General features: G+C 47.5%; 1 long non-coding RNA gene across 1 annotated transcript; it reads right to left on the bottom strand.

Annotated features, from left to right (window-relative positions):
• Positions 1-4,395: 4,395 nt before the first annotated feature.
• Positions 4,396-16,142, bottom strand: LOC122235986. The gene is made up of 3 exons (XR_006214182.1): positions 15,964-16,142; positions 7,592-8,120; positions 4,396-7,070 (listed from the first exon to the last, which is right to left on the bottom strand). It is a non-coding gene; the product is annotated as an uncharacterized LOC122235986 (long non-coding RNA).
• Between the last annotated feature and the right edge of the window lie 896 nt (positions 16,143-17,038).

Genomic DNA, 17,038 nt, shown 5'->3' with positions numbered 1-17,038 from the left:
TGAATAGTTCTTGAAAGAGGTGAGTTTGCTCCCCAGGGGTCCTTTGACATTGCTGGTTGTCTCCCCCGGGGGGAGGGGGTGTTACTGGCACGCCGTGGCCAGAGGCCAGGGGATGCCGCGCAGCATCCCACAATCCACAGGAGAGCCCCCACAACAAAGAATTTTCCAGCCCCGAACGTCCGTAGTGCCACGGATGGCAAACTGGTATTGTCCTGCCTCGCGCCAGTCCCGTGCTTGAACCAGGCCGAAAACCCTCCTGCTTCTTTCAAATCCTCCTGTTTCGTGCGGCTGCAATTTCCCTCTGGCCTGCTCTCCTAACTGGGGGTAGGACTGTACTTTGAAAGTGGCATTCGTGAGTGACATTCACTTTACGTTTCTGTGTCTTGCGGAGAGCATCTCAAACCCAGAGTGGCCTAGATGGAAACACATGATCCTGCCTCCGTGCCTCATACTCCTTTTGTTGTGGGACTTTCCTGCCACACGCGAAACTCCTCACTTGTAGAGTTCTTGGCAGTGGAAAGAATTTGGGCCTAGGTTGGGTCCTTAAATAGTTTCCCTTTTGCATGCCCCAACCATTATCCTGAATGTTTGTAAAACGGCTGCCAAGGCTTTTTTCTTCGGATCTTCATGTAACTGTATGTTACGTACCATGGAGTTATTTTTGAGCAATTAAGGCTCCCCATGCCAGATTTTCTCATCATCTACCAAAGGCATAAAGAGGGGGCCTTGTGTCTGGCTTTCCCAGAGAAGCAGATGGCATTTCGGATACTGGCAGGAGACAGGTGTGAAGTTTCAGGGGCCGGAGGGCTTTGTCTGGCATGCTATGCAAATTTGGCTACATTTTGCATCCTTCCCAGGAGCTACAACCAAATGGAGCCCGCTCTTAACATCCCCGTGTGTGGAGGGGACAGGGGAAGGGACAAGACATTGTGATGAAGGTGTGTGTATACGTGCAGGGGGGCGAGCAAGGCCATCTATGCACGTTGCGGATGAGAATAAAGCAACTTTTAGGCAGTAGGGAAAGCTGTTACTTTATCCTGGTCTAAATTGCTCAGAAAACCAGAGGTGGATAAATCCCTCAGGGTGAGCTCTCTTGGAAGACAGTGTGTAATTTCCCTTTAACTTGATTAGCCTTTGAGCCTGCTCACCAAACGCTACACTGGCCGGAGTTTTGTTACGTCCTGACGTGCAGAAATGAAGGCTCCTTAGCTTGCTTGCAGGAGGCTGAGACCTCTGAGCGACTAGCTTAACTGCTAAGAGTCACGGAGAGGCCCAGCCGAGCAGTGCTGATGAATTCTTCCTGCACATAGACCATAGGTTGGCCACCCACACTTGTAATTAGTGATTTGTGTTCATTGGCTTATCCTGGATTCCACGTACCGTATTCCTCTTCAGTAAGGGCGCTGCGTGCAGGTGACCAAATGTAAAGATTTTTCGGGAACAGCTCCAATTTTGCATGCCTTTTCCCCCTTATATTTTCGAAAAGTAGACCCATACTCTGTCAAACCATACGTCCCCTTTTTATGTTTTTAACAAATATGTTCCCTGCATCTATCGGATGATTTATTTTGCCGTGGAAACACCCCCTAGTCCCTGATAACCCAGAAACCAGCCTTACTTCTGTTTACTTCACGGGTTCTTCCGGAGCTCCGCCCAAGCCTCCCGATCCTCAGGTTTCGGGCTGGACAGTTTCAACGCAACTTGCAACGTAGTATCAGTTCCACTTCTTTCTTCAAAAAAGCAAGACTGACCACACCACTCTCCATTCTGGCCTCTAATGATTAGGGTTTTGCTTGCTTTTCCTGGAGCGCCCTTCCATGCCAAGGATGGGTTGCTCATAACCCCCCACTAGGTAACATATGTTACGATTTGGGCTGGACGAAGGAAAAGGCTTGGCTGAGGGAACTCTTCCCCGTGGTTTGGTTAATACCATAAATTTTTAACGAAAATCACTGCATCTGACTGAAGAAGCGACACTTTCTTCTTGGGGGGCTTTCAGCAAAGGTGGAAAATACGTGCCACACGTGAGAGGAGATGTACCAGATTTGCTTGGCCTGAGCCATCTGGGGACCTGGATACTGTTGGCAAAAGGGTCTGCACAGACAGGCCTGTTGGTCCCTCACCGAGGCCTCACACAGTCCCATCAGTGCACACCCGGGGCTCACCGGTCAGTGTTCAGTGTCTAGTTGAGTACTTGGCATTGAAGGCCGAGAGATACCTGTACAAAGACCAGGTTCCAGGCACCCACACGGAACATAGACCGCAGAGGCGGCAAAGGCCGTCTCCATCTTTTAGGGATAGAATTAACACCATTGTCTGGGCAAGTGGTTATTTCCTGAGGTAAGGACATGAGTCTTAGGAAAGCCAGCAGACACAGGACTGGGTCAGTTCATTCCTCAGAAACCTTCAATGGTCCACTTTGCAGGCATCTTCCACTTAAAACTCCTTGGCTTGGCGTTCATGGCCCCGGAGGCTCTGATTCCCACATACTCTGGCAACACGGCTTCCCACCACGCTCACTAACTTGCTCCCTGGGGAGCAGTGCGAAAGTCTTCTCCATCCCCCAAGCTGTCCAGAATGCTCCTATACTCTTAGAATCTTCCGCCCTCCATGATTTCCTATTGAAGTTCCTGTGCTTATCCCGGATACCAAGACTGGGAGCAGGGCTGGTGTGGGAGCAAATACGAAGGAGTCTGAGACGGTAAGAAAAATTAACAAGGTGCTACCGAGTGATTTAACGGGTTCTGTTCTACAGCTGTCGTGGTCATCCTTGCGTTTACTATCTCGAGTCCTCACCCCTTCTGCGTGAGTCAGCGTGCTTTAGTGGACCAGCCTCTTCCCCAGTTCCAAAGTGGGGAGGACCCTGAACCCATGGTCTTTGCTTTTTGGCTTTCTGATTGACTTTTACTGTTCTTGGGAGACCATGGTGCTGTTTGAGTTCCTTTCCGGAATGGACGTCATGAGAACCCCCTGCCCATGAGAGGGACAGGGGTTCTGCATTGAACCCCTAAGTAACTACCCCCCATGCCATCCTTCCAGGCCCAGCTTAACTCTCATTCTCTTTGGGTGGAATTAATTTCTCCCTTCCCTTAATCCCACAGCATTTCTATTACTTGTTATAGCTTCTCTAATTTTTTTTTTATGGTTTTATATGGTTTTATTTGACTGAGAGCCCCGTCAGGGCAGGAGCCATATCTGCTTAGGTTGTATGTCCTGAATGTTGCTGGACACACAGGAGGCCCTAACACATTAGTTGAATTCGTTGAATTTAACTGATTTGTACAGAGAGCTGAGAAAGTTCCATTTCATGTCAATGTGATAGGTATATATTTTTTTAACAGAGAGAGAGAGAGAGAGAGAGAGAGCTATTAAGCAGGATCCACACCCAGTGCAGGGCCAGATCTCACAACCATGAGAACATGACTTGAACTGAATTCAAGAATTGGATGCTTAGCTGACTGAGCCACCCAGGCACCCCAAAACAAATCTTTTTTTTCTTTTTTTAATTTGAGAGAGAGAGAGAGAGCACACACAGGGGAAAGGGGCAAATGGAGAGGGAGAGAGAGAGACAGAGAGAGAGAGAGAGAGAGAGAATCTTAAGTAGACTCCATACTCAGTGCAGAGCCTGACGCAAAGTTCGCTCCCATGACCCTGAGATCATGACCTGAGCAGAAATCAAGAGTCAGATGGACATCCAACTGACTGAGTCACCCAGGTGCCCCTTTTGTGATAGATCTTTGAGTTTGGTTCTAGGAGATGGTTCTACGCACATGTGTGTACACGTAGGACAGAGACCCCAATTGGACGAAGAATTTGGAACAAGGCTTTCTGGAGTTAGAACCAACTCTAACTGGTCCACTTTTCAGGGATCCTGGGGTTTTGCTTGTTCAAACAATTCTAGATTTAAGCATAAGCTTTTTCTCAGCTCGGCTGTTGCTTTCCTCCTAGGGGCCCCAGAGTCTGGTCACTCTTATCACAAACAGAGACTTCTCGGGACATGCCACATCAAGGTAAAGACTGGAGACATAGCTGAAGCTCCTTCTGGCACCCCCCTCCCCCTCTGTTCTCTTGGTAGATCTTTTCCCTTCCATTCCTGTGTCTCTGTCCCTATCAACTCATCTCTGAGTTGAGTTTCCCCAAAGACTCTTGGAACAGCAGTCCTGAGGGTCCCTGGGACTTTCAGTGCTGGAATGGGCTGTGATTACACAGCATGTCTCTTCCTCACGGGCTCTGGAGGGGTCTTTGTGGCCGTGATATAGCACAAGTGTGCCAGGAGGTGGGGCGTGAATGTGGGCTCCGAAGGACGCCCCCTCATCTCTTGGGCACAATTACCATTCATTCAACGTCTCAAAAATTACATACCTTCACTGAGAATTTTCGTATTAGGCACGGTGCTAAAATCTGGGGTAATAGGACGGCGTGAGATGCAACCCCTGTCCTGGAGGAGAACTTAGGGGGAGAGAAAGGCGCCAACAGCTAACCGTGGAGCTGTAGAGTAAGGGCAAAGTCAAGGTGTGGATCCAGAGCGCAAAGGAGGGAGGGAGACGGAACTTGGAACATTTGTTTGGAGTCAGAACCAAAATAAATGCATTGCATGTCCGAAAATGGGGCAGCATGGTGTGCAGTTAGGATGAAGAAAAGCATGTTGGTAGCTTGGAGAAGAGTCTATCTGCAGAAGCATTAACTGGGGAGCCGGAAAGCGCTGAGTGCTGAGTGACCAAGTCAGGCAGCCGAGGTGGGAAGGCTGAGCCCTGGTTGCGTCGTCGAGGGCCTGGGTTCGAACGGAACTCACCGCGTCCCAGCTGTGAGCCTTGTACCGGTTCCTTATATCTTCAGAACTTCAGTTACTGCTTTGCCAGCACGTGGACCATAATACCCACTCTAGAGTGCTGACGTGGGGGTAAAATTAAGGTACGGGTGTAAAGGTACTCTGGAACCTATAAAGTGAGATGTGCATGGTAGGCATCAGTTTTATATTGCGGGAAGGGAGGGCAAAGAGTAAAACCGGTTTAAGTTTAAGGCAGGCGGGTCCTGCTGAGTGGGGAATGGCGAGTTCCACTGGGAGGGGTTTGTGATTAATGGGGATGCTGAAGTGTCACAGGCGTTAACGGGCCTGTGGCGTGTTCCACGTAAACGCATCAGCCTCGCCTCGGTCCGGGGCGCTCAGAGTTTCCATGCTATGAAGTTGGCAGTGTGGCCGTTGACGGTTTAAAAATGGTTGCCCCGCTTGGAGATTGAGGGGCTGTTGAAATCTAAAGTATCAAATGATTTTTGCTGTCAGATGGAGTTAGACCAGGAGACATTTTCTGTAAAACACATGTCCAATCTGGGGATGGTTTGTCATCATTGTGGCTTGAGGTTTTTACATGTTTTGTGCTTGTCATATTGATGTACAAATTCCAGGCTCGTTCTGACATTCAGGACACGAAGAGGCGTAGTTGTGCGTCATACTCCTTATTAAACGTGTTTCCTGATGAAGCTGAGAGCTCGCTGCTACTGACTTAAATGTGTTCAGGTTTGTCCGGTCACAGGGAATGAAGACACATCCGGGAGTGTTGTCGCTTGGGGTCCCGGTGTACCTTCTGAGCCGACAAGGGTGCCGGCGGGGGGCTGTCGCCGGCCAGAGGGGTCCAGCATCCGAGCAGAACCGGGCGGGGCGCGACCCCAGGAGACCAGGGCCACAGAGTGGGGCCAAAAGTCTGAATTGCAGGCAAGTAGAGAAGCGGATTGAGGTGTTATGGTACCCGAAGCCTCCAGTGGAAAATGCATCAGAAGGTTAAGAGGTGGGAAGATTCATTTCAAGTTTGGCTGCAGAGTGTGAAATATACAAAGGAAAATAGATACGAGGGGGGCAAGATATTCGGGCTCTAAGGCGCACAGGAAGCACGGGGGGCTTGCTCTCCTTTGGAGCCACTGCACCGGCTACCTGGAATGCAGACGGAGGTCGATCTAGTCCTAGAGAGTATTTGAAGTCTCTCCACTAACAGTACATGCTTCCACTCAGCAGTAATTCAGCCCACATTTCTTGAGCATCTATTATGTGGAAGACATCATCCTAGACATTTGGGATACATCGATGACGAAGGAACTCAGAAATCCCAGCTGTCATAAGTTAACATTCCAGCAGGGTATGAAGAGAAAGGCAAGTAAACGATAAACATAATAAACAACTAAAGTATGCAGTAGATTATAAAACGACCAGTGCTGTGGGAGAAGACAAGACAGTGCAGGGGAAAGGGGGTCGGGGTAGAGTGTGGAGGTGGGGACCGGATGCGGGTAGATAAAGTTTGCATTAGGAAACTTAGGGAAAGGGGAAGTTTCTTTTCACGGTGGTGTTTGTGCAATGACTTGATGTAGCAAGGGAGTGAGCCAAGGAGATTTCCAGGAAAATATTGGTTGGGTCAGAAAAAAATAATCAGGACAAAGAGCTAAGTGGGAGATCTGGTAAGTAGACCATTTGGGTTAGAAGGGAGTGAGTGGGGACCCAAGAGGGCAAATCAGTAAGAAATAAGGTCAGAGAGGCTGGGGAAGGGGCACATTGGTACACAGCTTCTAGGAAACTACAATAGGAATGTTGACTTTTACTTTGAGCATCCTTTGTCCCTAGGACAAACGTATACCTTGGGTGACCAATAGCTAATGATGAAAGCATTTGTCAAGAAACGTATATCTTTGTTGATAGGATGGAACTGGAACATTCAGGGCCTCCTGACTGGGCTAAAATGATGAAGAGGAATGGAAAGGTAACCCTGGGATAGCTAAACACACACCCATGTAGTTCCCTCGCATTCATATCTCTGGAATGGATGTGTTGACGCCCCATTTAGATTTCTTTTCATTATTGATCCGCATCTGGCAGGGTCCCTGTCCATGGAACGTTACTGGTGTTGTCTTTCCTCCTCAGCTGTTCCCTTCTCTCCTCTCCCTTTCAGGTAGGGCAGTCACCCTGGAAGCGGAGGGGAGGAGAGATCAAGCACCAGAGGAGGGAACTGGCAACCAGCCTCGGCCAGCCACAGCAGTGGGGCAGGTCAACGCCACTTGTGTCTTCCTCTGCCGGGGATGAGCTCTCTCTGTACAGCAAGAGGGAAGAGACAAAGACCAATCAAGGCCTTTGGACCCGCCGTTTGCTTTCAAGGAGTTGTGTTTGGTAGCCTGTCAGAAGATAGTTTCCTATTAGGGCTGGGCCAGGAGGACAGAAAATCAAAGTTGGGTTGAAGGATTTGAAAGTCTGGGGGGAAACTGAATCCCCAAGCGTTGTCGGCTGGACAGCTCATTCTTGACCCAAGTCTGGAAAAATGTTTGTCTTTTCAAAGAATGTTGGAAGCCTCTTGCTTTTCTTATCTAATGTTGTTTCAAGGGCAGAAAATGCCAACTGCAGGCGTATCTTTAGGAAATTCTGGGAAATGAAATGGAATCCTCTAAGTCAAAGTTAATGGTTCCAAGTTGAGGCCCAGAGTTTTTCTGGGAAACCACCTTGTTCATGTCTATGATTAGGTAGGACTGAATCCATCCCAGGCTGGGGGGTGAGAGCTGTGTGTGTGTGTGTGTGTGTGTGTGTGTGTATTTATGTGTATTATAGTCATCTACCAACCTTCCATAGGCTTCTGCTCTTGGAGGGCTTTCCTATATCCAGACAAATCTTCTCTTGCTTATAACACCTAGTAAGTACAGTTTCTATTGGAATAGATGCAAAACAGTGGTTTCAATCTTCCTTCAGATGGGCCTGGCTTCATTAGATGGAGTCGAGATAGACAACAGTCTACACGGTATTATCTGAGACACCCTGATCCCGTGTATTTCCTCTATGACCTATTACAGTGCCCCAAATAGCATTACAAGCAATTCATTTCTTTGCTCATTGAAACCTCGTTAAGAGACAGGCTATTAAAATGTAAATATCTCTCAGATAGAAAGCTTTAGGTAATGCCTTTTTGTTCTGTTATGACAGCTGGTTTGGGCTGATGAGATCCTTTAGGGAAAAACAATCTTTGAAACCTGATAGAACTGGATTAGAATCTTGGTTCCATCATTTAAGAGCTGTGTGACCTTGGCAACTTCTTTAACATCTCTGTTTTCTCTTCTGAAAAATAGGGGAGAATAATACCAGCTTCCAGTTTTGCCTGAAAATGAAATGAAGAAATGAGAATAAATCATTTTACACAGTGTTTGAGCATAATAAATATCAGGGTGCCTGGGTGGCTCAGTTGGTCAAGCGTCTGATTTCGGCTCAGGTCCATGAGTTCGAGCCCCGCATCTGGCTCTGTGCTGACAGCTCAGAGACTGGAGCCTGCTTCAGATTCTGTGCCTCCCTCTCTCTCTCTCTGACCCTCCCCCACTCATGCTCTGTCTCTTTCTCTTTTTCAGGAATAAATATTAAAAAAAAGAAACATAATACATATCAACAGATGAGTTATGGTTAAGTGCATTGGGATGGAATTTAGGTTAATTGGAGATGGGACTACTGGGGGCAGCACAAAAGTCCCCAGGGAAGAAACGACCCCCCAAAAGCTTTATTTTGCTTCCATGACTGGCCCTCCCCAAGACCCCCTCTGCAAGCCATATGCAGGAAAATGAATGAGCAGAGAAGGAAAGGAAATGTTCAAGGTTTTCTTTCCTCTAGGTCCCTCAACAACTTTTCCTTGATCATTTCCATTTTTCCTTTCTCCCTACTTTGTCATGAATTTCTTTACCTACTACCCAGAGTACACTAAAGAGAGAAACTTGGCTTTTAGCGCGAGGATCCCATCACGTGGACAGTGGGGCAACCAGATGCCATTCTGAGTGCTGCATCAGAGTGGGTGAGACTCGGGCATCATGGCCCTGGCACGGTCCAGACTCCATTGTGCCAAGGCTCATGCTGCGTGATCACACTGCTTCCTCTTCTGAAGTCTGCTGCATCCACAGATTTAGGAACCAGCTTGATGGAAGAGAGTGGGCACTGGGGAGTTTTGGAGCATGAATCCGTGCATGCCATCTGTGGCTAGCTTTATATAGTGCAGGAGAAAGGGACAGATCAGGATGGAATGGTTGGCTTTGTTTAACTTCAATGGGAGGGAGGGGGGCAGGAGGAGTGGGGATGCTAAAATTGCCTGGCAGTGGGAAATGATAATCCTTCCCCCCTCCCCCTTTTCTCCGCCGCTGTGTTGGGGCCAGAGTAACCTATGGTTTCTCTGGAGAGGAAAACAGAGGCAGTCACGTCTGGTGATCTGATGGTCATAGGAGATAGAGATGTTGGTTTGAACTTGTGGATTCTGAGACGACACAAGAGGTTGCTGTTATTGCTGGGTAAGAGAGAGAAAGATAAGAGGCAGGACGCTACTGCTGGGGGTCATCAGTTCATCCTCTGTGTCCACGGGTATGAAACAAATCCAGACAGCTGGAGAACACTTGGGTGGAGATCTCTCTCCTTCATATACTGTAGGGAAAGGGCTGCAGTCTGTAGGGAAGCCTTTCGAGGGGATACAATTACTCGGTAGTCTTAGAATCATTAAATCCCAAACCCTCCCCAGAGTTGGTGGGGGGTTGGTCCACGGCAGAGGCCCCCTGGACTTCTAGCAAAGCTTAGAGCAGCTCATGGTAATGACATCTGAGTCTTTCAAGAACATGTGCTCTCTCTCTCAACAGATACGGAGTCAGAATTGCTGTTGGTAGACGATCCAGTGATGGCTTCTCTTGGGGATTATCCTGAAGTTGGAGGGTTCTCCTGGTCTCTACAAGGTAGCCTTTACCAGGATCTAGCATGCAGGGAAATAGACCCGGACTCGAAGAATTCAAAGTTTAATTTATTCTTAAAAGGGGATCAGCATATTCTTGCAACCTTCCAAACCTACTTTGAAAAGAAAGGCATCACATTAAAACTTAAAGGAGGGGGTTCCTGTTCTCTGTCACTGTTTCTAGAAAGGATGTTACGGTTCTCTGGTTCTTTGGATGACAGCTTTCCTAATGTTTTTCGCCTTTCCAGAAGGATTAGTGCATTTCTAAGCTCTGGCATGTGTCTCTTGTTTTAGTAGGTTTCCAAAAATGATGATTATACTCAAAGTGCAGCCCAACATCTGTGGCGATATTCAGTTTCTAGATCAGGATAGGTAAAATCATTCTCTCCTTTCCCACACTTGCTCCTTCTGAGACTATCAGCTTCTGCGCCTGGTGGCAAGGAGACCTGTGGTTCTATCCGGGAAGAGGAAATTATATCAGTTTGCAATGACTTCTCTCCGGGCCTTTGATAGGAACTCAAGGTCAGTCAGCGTGGAAAAAGAAGTCGGCATTAGCGTGAGAACACGCTCATGTCTCAGTGCCTTCTCATATTCTCCAGGTGATCTTGGCCTAGCCCCTTAATTTCTCTAGACCTCAATTTCCTTTTCTACAAAAACCGCAAGAACAAGTGCTGTAGCCACCTTGCAGGGCCACTGGGGATGAAATGTAGGTGCTTCCCATAAACCTGGTTAGTGCACCAACTGAGACGGACACCGTGTGATTTGGGAGGCAGAGTGCTACGGTGCCCTGTGCATGGGTTTGGATTCAATTGTTCAGCCATAAATTTGGATCCCAGCTCTCCCCCACTTATTTGCCGTGGAAGCCGAGGACTTTGCCTACACCTCATTGTCTTTGGCTATAAAATGGGGATAATGATACACATGTTTAAGAATCGGTATGTGGGTGAATTGTGGTGACACATGCCCTCAACGGTCGTTTATTTCGAGTACCGTCTTGTTTGTGCCTGTCACTTGACCTTGACTCCACTAACTCCTGAGACTGTAACTCACAATGTTGGGTGCAGACTATCCAGTTTGGGTTTTTAGGGATACTGCATCAACATCTGCGGGGCATTCAAGTGAGTTCTTCCTGTTCTCTTCTAATGTTTTTTTTTAATGTTTGTGTTTGAAGGAGAGAGAGAGAGACAGAGCGTGAGCGGGGGAGGGGCAGAGAGGGAGGGAGGCGCAGAATCCGAAGCGGGCTCCAGACTCCGAGCTGTCTGCACGGAGCCCGACGCGGGGCTCGAACCCGCGAACCGTGAGATCACGACCTGAGCCGAAGTGGGACGCTCAATCGACGGAGCCGCCCAGGCGCCCCTTTCCTGTTCTCTTTTGGAAAGCACATTTCCTTGGACTCACTATTATTCCATAAGTCTAAATTCTTAGGCTTTATCCATCTCAGGGATCTCAAACTCACATGCTCAAAGAGTGGGGTCTATAATATTCAACAGTGTCCATCCAAAGGCTTTCAAATTAAAACGAAAAAAATAAAGACAACCAGAGACATACTTCGCGAGACAAGCAGCCTGACTTGGTTCCAGGGGGGCTAGTTTGAGACTCTTGCTTGATCTGTCTTTATCACGTAGGTTAACCCTGTTGTTGGAGGGGATACAGAGTGATTGGTGCTCCTGTGCTCTGTTGGCAAACTTGTGACTCTGCATGGCCCTATCTTATAAAACTGACATTAGTCTGTAATGTTAAACATTCACTTTCTCTATCGCTTTGCAACTGCACTGCTGTATAAATACCCAAGAGATACTTCTGTATATGGATGCTAGGATATATGTATGAGAATATTCATAGCAGCCCTGTTCGGTAGCAAAAATGCAAATAACTCAAGTACCCGCTGACGGAGAAGTGGGTGAATAAAACTGCGGTGAAGTGGGTCACGTCGGGAATAATATCTAGCAGACAAGGGGAATAAACCACCCCTCTGGGCAATAATAGGGATGAAACTTAGTAGAAGAATATCAAGTTTTTTGAAGTAAGGCACAAACGCTTTATGTAGCACGATGCCCATTTTATATGGCTAAAGACTAAAACACAAATATGCTTTTTAGAAATGTATATAAAAGAAAGCAGATGGTTTCCTTTAGCGCGGTGTCGGGGCGTGGGATGGGGAGTAGATCGGTACAAGGTAATGGAAAGTGCTTTGTAAACGCTGGCGTGCAACATAAATGTAAGGGGTTGCTGTGATAAAGAGATCACTAACACTGATAGTTCGTTGCTAAGTTCCTGGGTTATTACTATGGGTTTGCACTGGGAGGAGCGTGTGTCTTTGGGCAATTTGCAATACTTGACTCCCTTCTGCCAACTTCTTGCCATTTTCTCCCCTTCACTCTGTGTTAGTGAGTATGTTCCCAGGGAACAGGCATATATACACTATCAACAAAAACAAAGGTCGAAGTATAAAAGTAAACTTCACACATAATTGCACATGCCCTTTCCCTACACACACACACATACACACACCCCTATGCCACAATGTCATGTGCCCCTAACCCAGCTAGACATGACTTCTGGATCCTCTGTTGTTTTGGGTTATTGATGACACTCTATTTCTCTAATAAAGCAGGTGATAATCAATTTCTGAGTAATGACTGATTCTGCGCCCCCCCCCCCCGCCATTTTTTCTAGGTTGTAATTAAATAGCCATGCAAATAGCTATATATAATACTACTAGAGGATAGGCGACTACTTTAGGTGAGGCAGAGAGATGCTTCTTTACTATCGATGAGGTGTCTATCATGTGTCAGGCACTGTACCCAGGGCTGGAGATACGGCATGAACACGCCAGCCTCTGCCCTAGGGGGAGCTCACAGGCCGGCTGGCAAAGGGAGCCCTCCAAAGGTGGTGAAATATCCTGGCTAAGCAGTCTCCTCGGGGTCCTGCAAAAGCGCGGACAAAGGAAACTCCCTGAGCCTGAAGGTGAGGAAAGGCATCCTGGAGGAGATGATCCCTGGCTCTGAAGGAACCGGAGTTGAGAAGCTGAAGAGCATGAACAGGCAATGAACAACACATTCAGAGCAGAGATGAAAAGAGGAAAGAAAGGGAGAGAGAGGATGGCTGCTGGGGGCCAATGGAAACTTCTGATGGATGGAAAGGATGTTGTGTGTGTTGGGGGGGGGGGGCGGTGGGAACCGGTGAAGAAGGCAGGAGCCAGTTAATGAAAGGCCTTTGGATTTTATCCTAAAGTCAATGGGGAGCCATTTAAGGATTTAGCCAGGGGCATGACATAAGCAGATTGAAGTTTTAGAAACATCACCCTGGCAACAGTATTGAATTTTAGAGGAAGGGACCAGAGGCAGCAAGACCATTAGGCAATGGTTTCCCCATTCTTTCCAAAACATTGTCACTCCTTTGAGCCAGGCAAGGAGGTTAACCAAAAGAGTCTATGGGAAGCCATCTTTTATCCCTTGCTTAAAATATCAGGTATGAGGCTGCCTGAGTAGCGGGGAGTGGAGCAGTGAAGCTCTATTTCGAGTCTTTCTCCTGCTTTGCTCTCTTGACAAGTTCTCCTTCTCTGGACCACAGCTTTCTCTTCCATTAAATAAGGAAAGGCATTTGCGATGCTTCTTTCTTCTGGAAGGAATATTATGGCAGTTGCTCCTGAAGGTGTCTGAGTTTGTTAGAAAATGGAACCACCCACATGCCATTTATTATTCATAGTTTGGAGAAACATTCAACATTGGACCAGGGGAGGGAGAACTTCCGGATGTGCATTAACTCCCCAAGCCGGGTCACAAAGTTCTCTTTCTGCCTCTCCCGACAGCTTCTGCTCCTGGCTCTGCAAACCGTGGGTCCCCAGTGCTTTGTGAAGTCATGGCTCTCTCTTTTTTTTTTTTAATGAGACTGATGGTTAATTAATGAAGCTTTGGCCTTACTAATAAAACAAGTTTGGGAAGAGATTATTCTGCTTCATGAGTCCCTGGAACACTAATCGGGGACAAGAGCTTGAATTGGCTCTTTGGGTCTTTTTCTGATGTTTGAAAACAGCCCTTTACTGATCTTTTGCCCAAATGCCTGATTTTTTTTTTTTTTTTTTTTTGAGGTTGGCCTCATTTATGGTGGTGGCTGTGGCATCCACAAATTTTCTTAGTCAAAGGGGACTTCCTGGTCACATCCAAGCCCACCAGATGTGATGGTAACCATGGAAACCAGACATCTCAGGGTGCTTCCCCAAATGATATTATGTGACACAAACTCCCATCTCCCTGGAATAGTTTAGACCAAGTTTCCATGGAAGCAGGAGAACAGAGAAGTTGACTCTGGATCATTCTGGTAGCCTAAGGATCCTTGTGTTGAATTCTTTGGAGCCAGAATAACAGAGTGATTGGTACCGAAGACTGGTTTTCAGAGAAAACACATCTAATATTTATGGAGTCATAACCATGTGCCAGGCACTGTTCTGAGCGATTTACTTCTATTAACTCATTCAATCCTTATAACCACTGTATTATAATCTGCACTTCAACCCTGCATGAAACTGTCTCCTATCTAGAACCACAGGCCCAAGATTTTGAAATGACCTAAGCTATTGCTTGCTCCAGACTCTGTCTCTAGGCAGTTGAGGTTTTAATATATGTTTTCTACTTATTAAGCAACAGGGGCCCAAGGGGTTAAGAAAAGTGTCCAAACAAGGAGATGTTAAATACTTGGAGGGAAGGGAGCCCCCTTAAGGGATAGGAGAAGCTCCTCTCCTTGCTGGCTCTCTCCCTTTTCAAACGTGCCAAGCAAAACACGCCCTCCTGTTCTGTCTTCCACAATCCTGCTTTCCCTCCACCTAGGAGTCTGCTTCATTTCCCCTGATTCTCCAAGGCAGGCCCAGATCTGGGTTTATATGTGTGTGTGTGTGTGTGTGTGTGTGTGTGTGTGTGTGTGTATTTTTTTAATGTTTATTTATTTTTGAGAGAGAGAGAGAGTGAGAGAACATGAGTGGCGGAGGGGCAGAGAGTGAAGGAGACACAGAAACCGAAGCAGGCTCCAGGCTCCGAGCTGTCAGCACAGAGCCTGATGCGGGGCTTGAACCCACGAGCTGTGAGATCGTGACCTGAGCTGGAGTCAGATGCCCAACCGACTGAGCCACCCAGGTGCTCCCGGGCTTATATTTGTTTTAAAGAAAAGCTTTTAGAGACCTACGTGCCCTTCTATTTATGACTAATTGGCTCTGATGGGGACTCAAAGGACAATATTTCCAAGGATTCTTTCACCCTACGACCTGGCGCCTATGAGCCTGCAGCCTGGCCTCGGCGTGCCAGGCTCCAGTGGGAGGTCCTGCTTGGACAGGGCACTTGGAGGCACTGGGTACTGAGGGAACCCAAGTTACTGAATCCTGTTTCAGTTAAATTTCTACCACCCACCCTTCTCTTTTTGCTGCAAATCAGAGATCAGTTTAGACATCTAGGATTCAGATGTAGCTATTTTTTCTTTCTGTTAATTCAAGGCAGGTAAGGAACATCCTTTCTATCTAAAGACCGTGGCCAACCTGCCTCTGCTCTCCATGTCTTTCCCAGTCTAACCCCAGCTTTTCTTCACACACACACACACACACACACACACACACACTGTGTGCTCATCCTGATCTCATGGCCCATCCCTCACCCATGGGATAAAGTAAATCTAAAATGGCTGGCAGGCCATCGTCCCACATTCTGTGCCCCCCACTTTGCGTTGGCTTCCTCTATGTGCTGTTCTCTAAGCTACTCCAGAAGCTGATTGTGCCAAGAGGCCGCAGGCCCAGGAGAGGGGCCATCCAGGCTCTGGGTTCTCTCTCCTCCCCCCCGAGGTCCTCAGCATGAGAGAAGCGCAGGAGAAACTCAGACTGGTGAACTGTGCTTCATACACGGGGCATCTCTGTTACACGAAGCTGAGCCCAATTCACAGAAACAAGCTTCAAGTACAGAAAAGTTGTCATCTTAGGGCACTGCTCCTCCCCACACCTGATCATGGGTCCCGTCAGTTCTACCTCCAGCATAGCTCTTAAATCCACCTGCTTTTTTCCAGCACCCCCCGCACCCCGTGCCCTCCTGAATCCACATCAATATCATTTCCCCGCTTGGACAACTGCAGTAATTTTCTAGTTGGTCTTCCCACAGCCCTCTGGAACCCCGGCGATCCATTCTCCACACTGCAGCGAAGTGATCTTTTTCATAAGGGAAATCAGATCACTCCCCTGCTTAAAAAGCTTCGCTTGCTCTTAAATGAAACCTACCTGCTTAGCGTGGTGCTTCAAACCCTGCACCATGTGGCCCCGCCCTGGCTTCCTCTCTCCCATTTCTCTTCCCACACGCTCTTCCCATTACGCACCAAGCACGGTGGCCTCCTGTTGGGTCTTTGCACAGGCCAAACTTGCTCTGGTTTCAGAGGCCCTTGTTCTTGCTCTTGCCTGTTACAGGGTTTCCTATTCACCCTTTAGGTCTCAGATCCAATGTCACCTCACAATAGAAATCTTCCCTGGCAACCAGGTCCAAAATAGTCCCATCTTGGGCCTCTTTCTATCAGATCATCTTGTGTGGGCCCTTCATAACATTTGTGCCCATCTGGAATTGTCTTGTTTAGGGGCGCCTGCGTGGCTCAGTCAGTAGAACCTCCGACTCTTGATTTTGGCTCACGTCATGATCCTAGGGTCACGGGATCGAGTCTCACGTTGGGCTCCATGCCGATCGAGGAGCCTGCTTAAGATTCTCTCTCTCCCTCCATCTGCCTCTCACCCCTGCTTTTGCACTCTCTCTCTCTAAAAAAAAAAATAGAATTGTCTTGTTTAGCTATTTGTTTATCTATTGTTATCAGGTCCTTGATTATTTTCTATATCTGTAAATAAAATTAAGAAAGGCAGGTTAATATTTGGTTCCCTGCTAATCCTGTTAAGCTTGGAGTTTGGTAGGCATTCAGTAAATATTTGTTGAATGAATGAATGAATGAATGAACATTTTGACTCTGGACAAGTTGAAGTTCTCAAATTTTGGAGCATCTATTACACTCTGGGTCGTCCGTTATATAAGCCAAAAGGTTGCACATAGTCTTTGGCACATGGAGACTCTGTGTGTGTGTGTGTGTGTGTGTGTGTGTGTGTGTGAAGTTATATAGAGTCTGGAGATGCACTTACTCTGGTGTCTGTCCCCGCACCTCTGTCATTGTCCCCAGGCCCCTCACCACCTCCCTAACCTGTGGACTTGATTTCCTGCTTGATAACACTCCTTACAGGAAAAATGAATTTGTTTCTGACTCTAGCAATGAGCGTGATTAATGTGTTCTCCTTTGAGTTCAGGACCTCAATTTAAATCCTT

Source organism: Panthera tigris, chromosome F3 (genome assembly GCF_018350195.1).
Source record: "Panthera tigris isolate Pti1 chromosome F3, P.tigris_Pti1_mat1.1, whole genome shotgun sequence".
In the NCBI taxonomy this organism is placed as follows: domain Eukaryota; kingdom Metazoa; phylum Chordata; class Mammalia; order Carnivora; family Felidae; genus Panthera; species Panthera tigris.
Note: the sequence above shows the minus strand (reverse complement) of the source record. Positions and strands in the feature narration are given on the sequence as shown.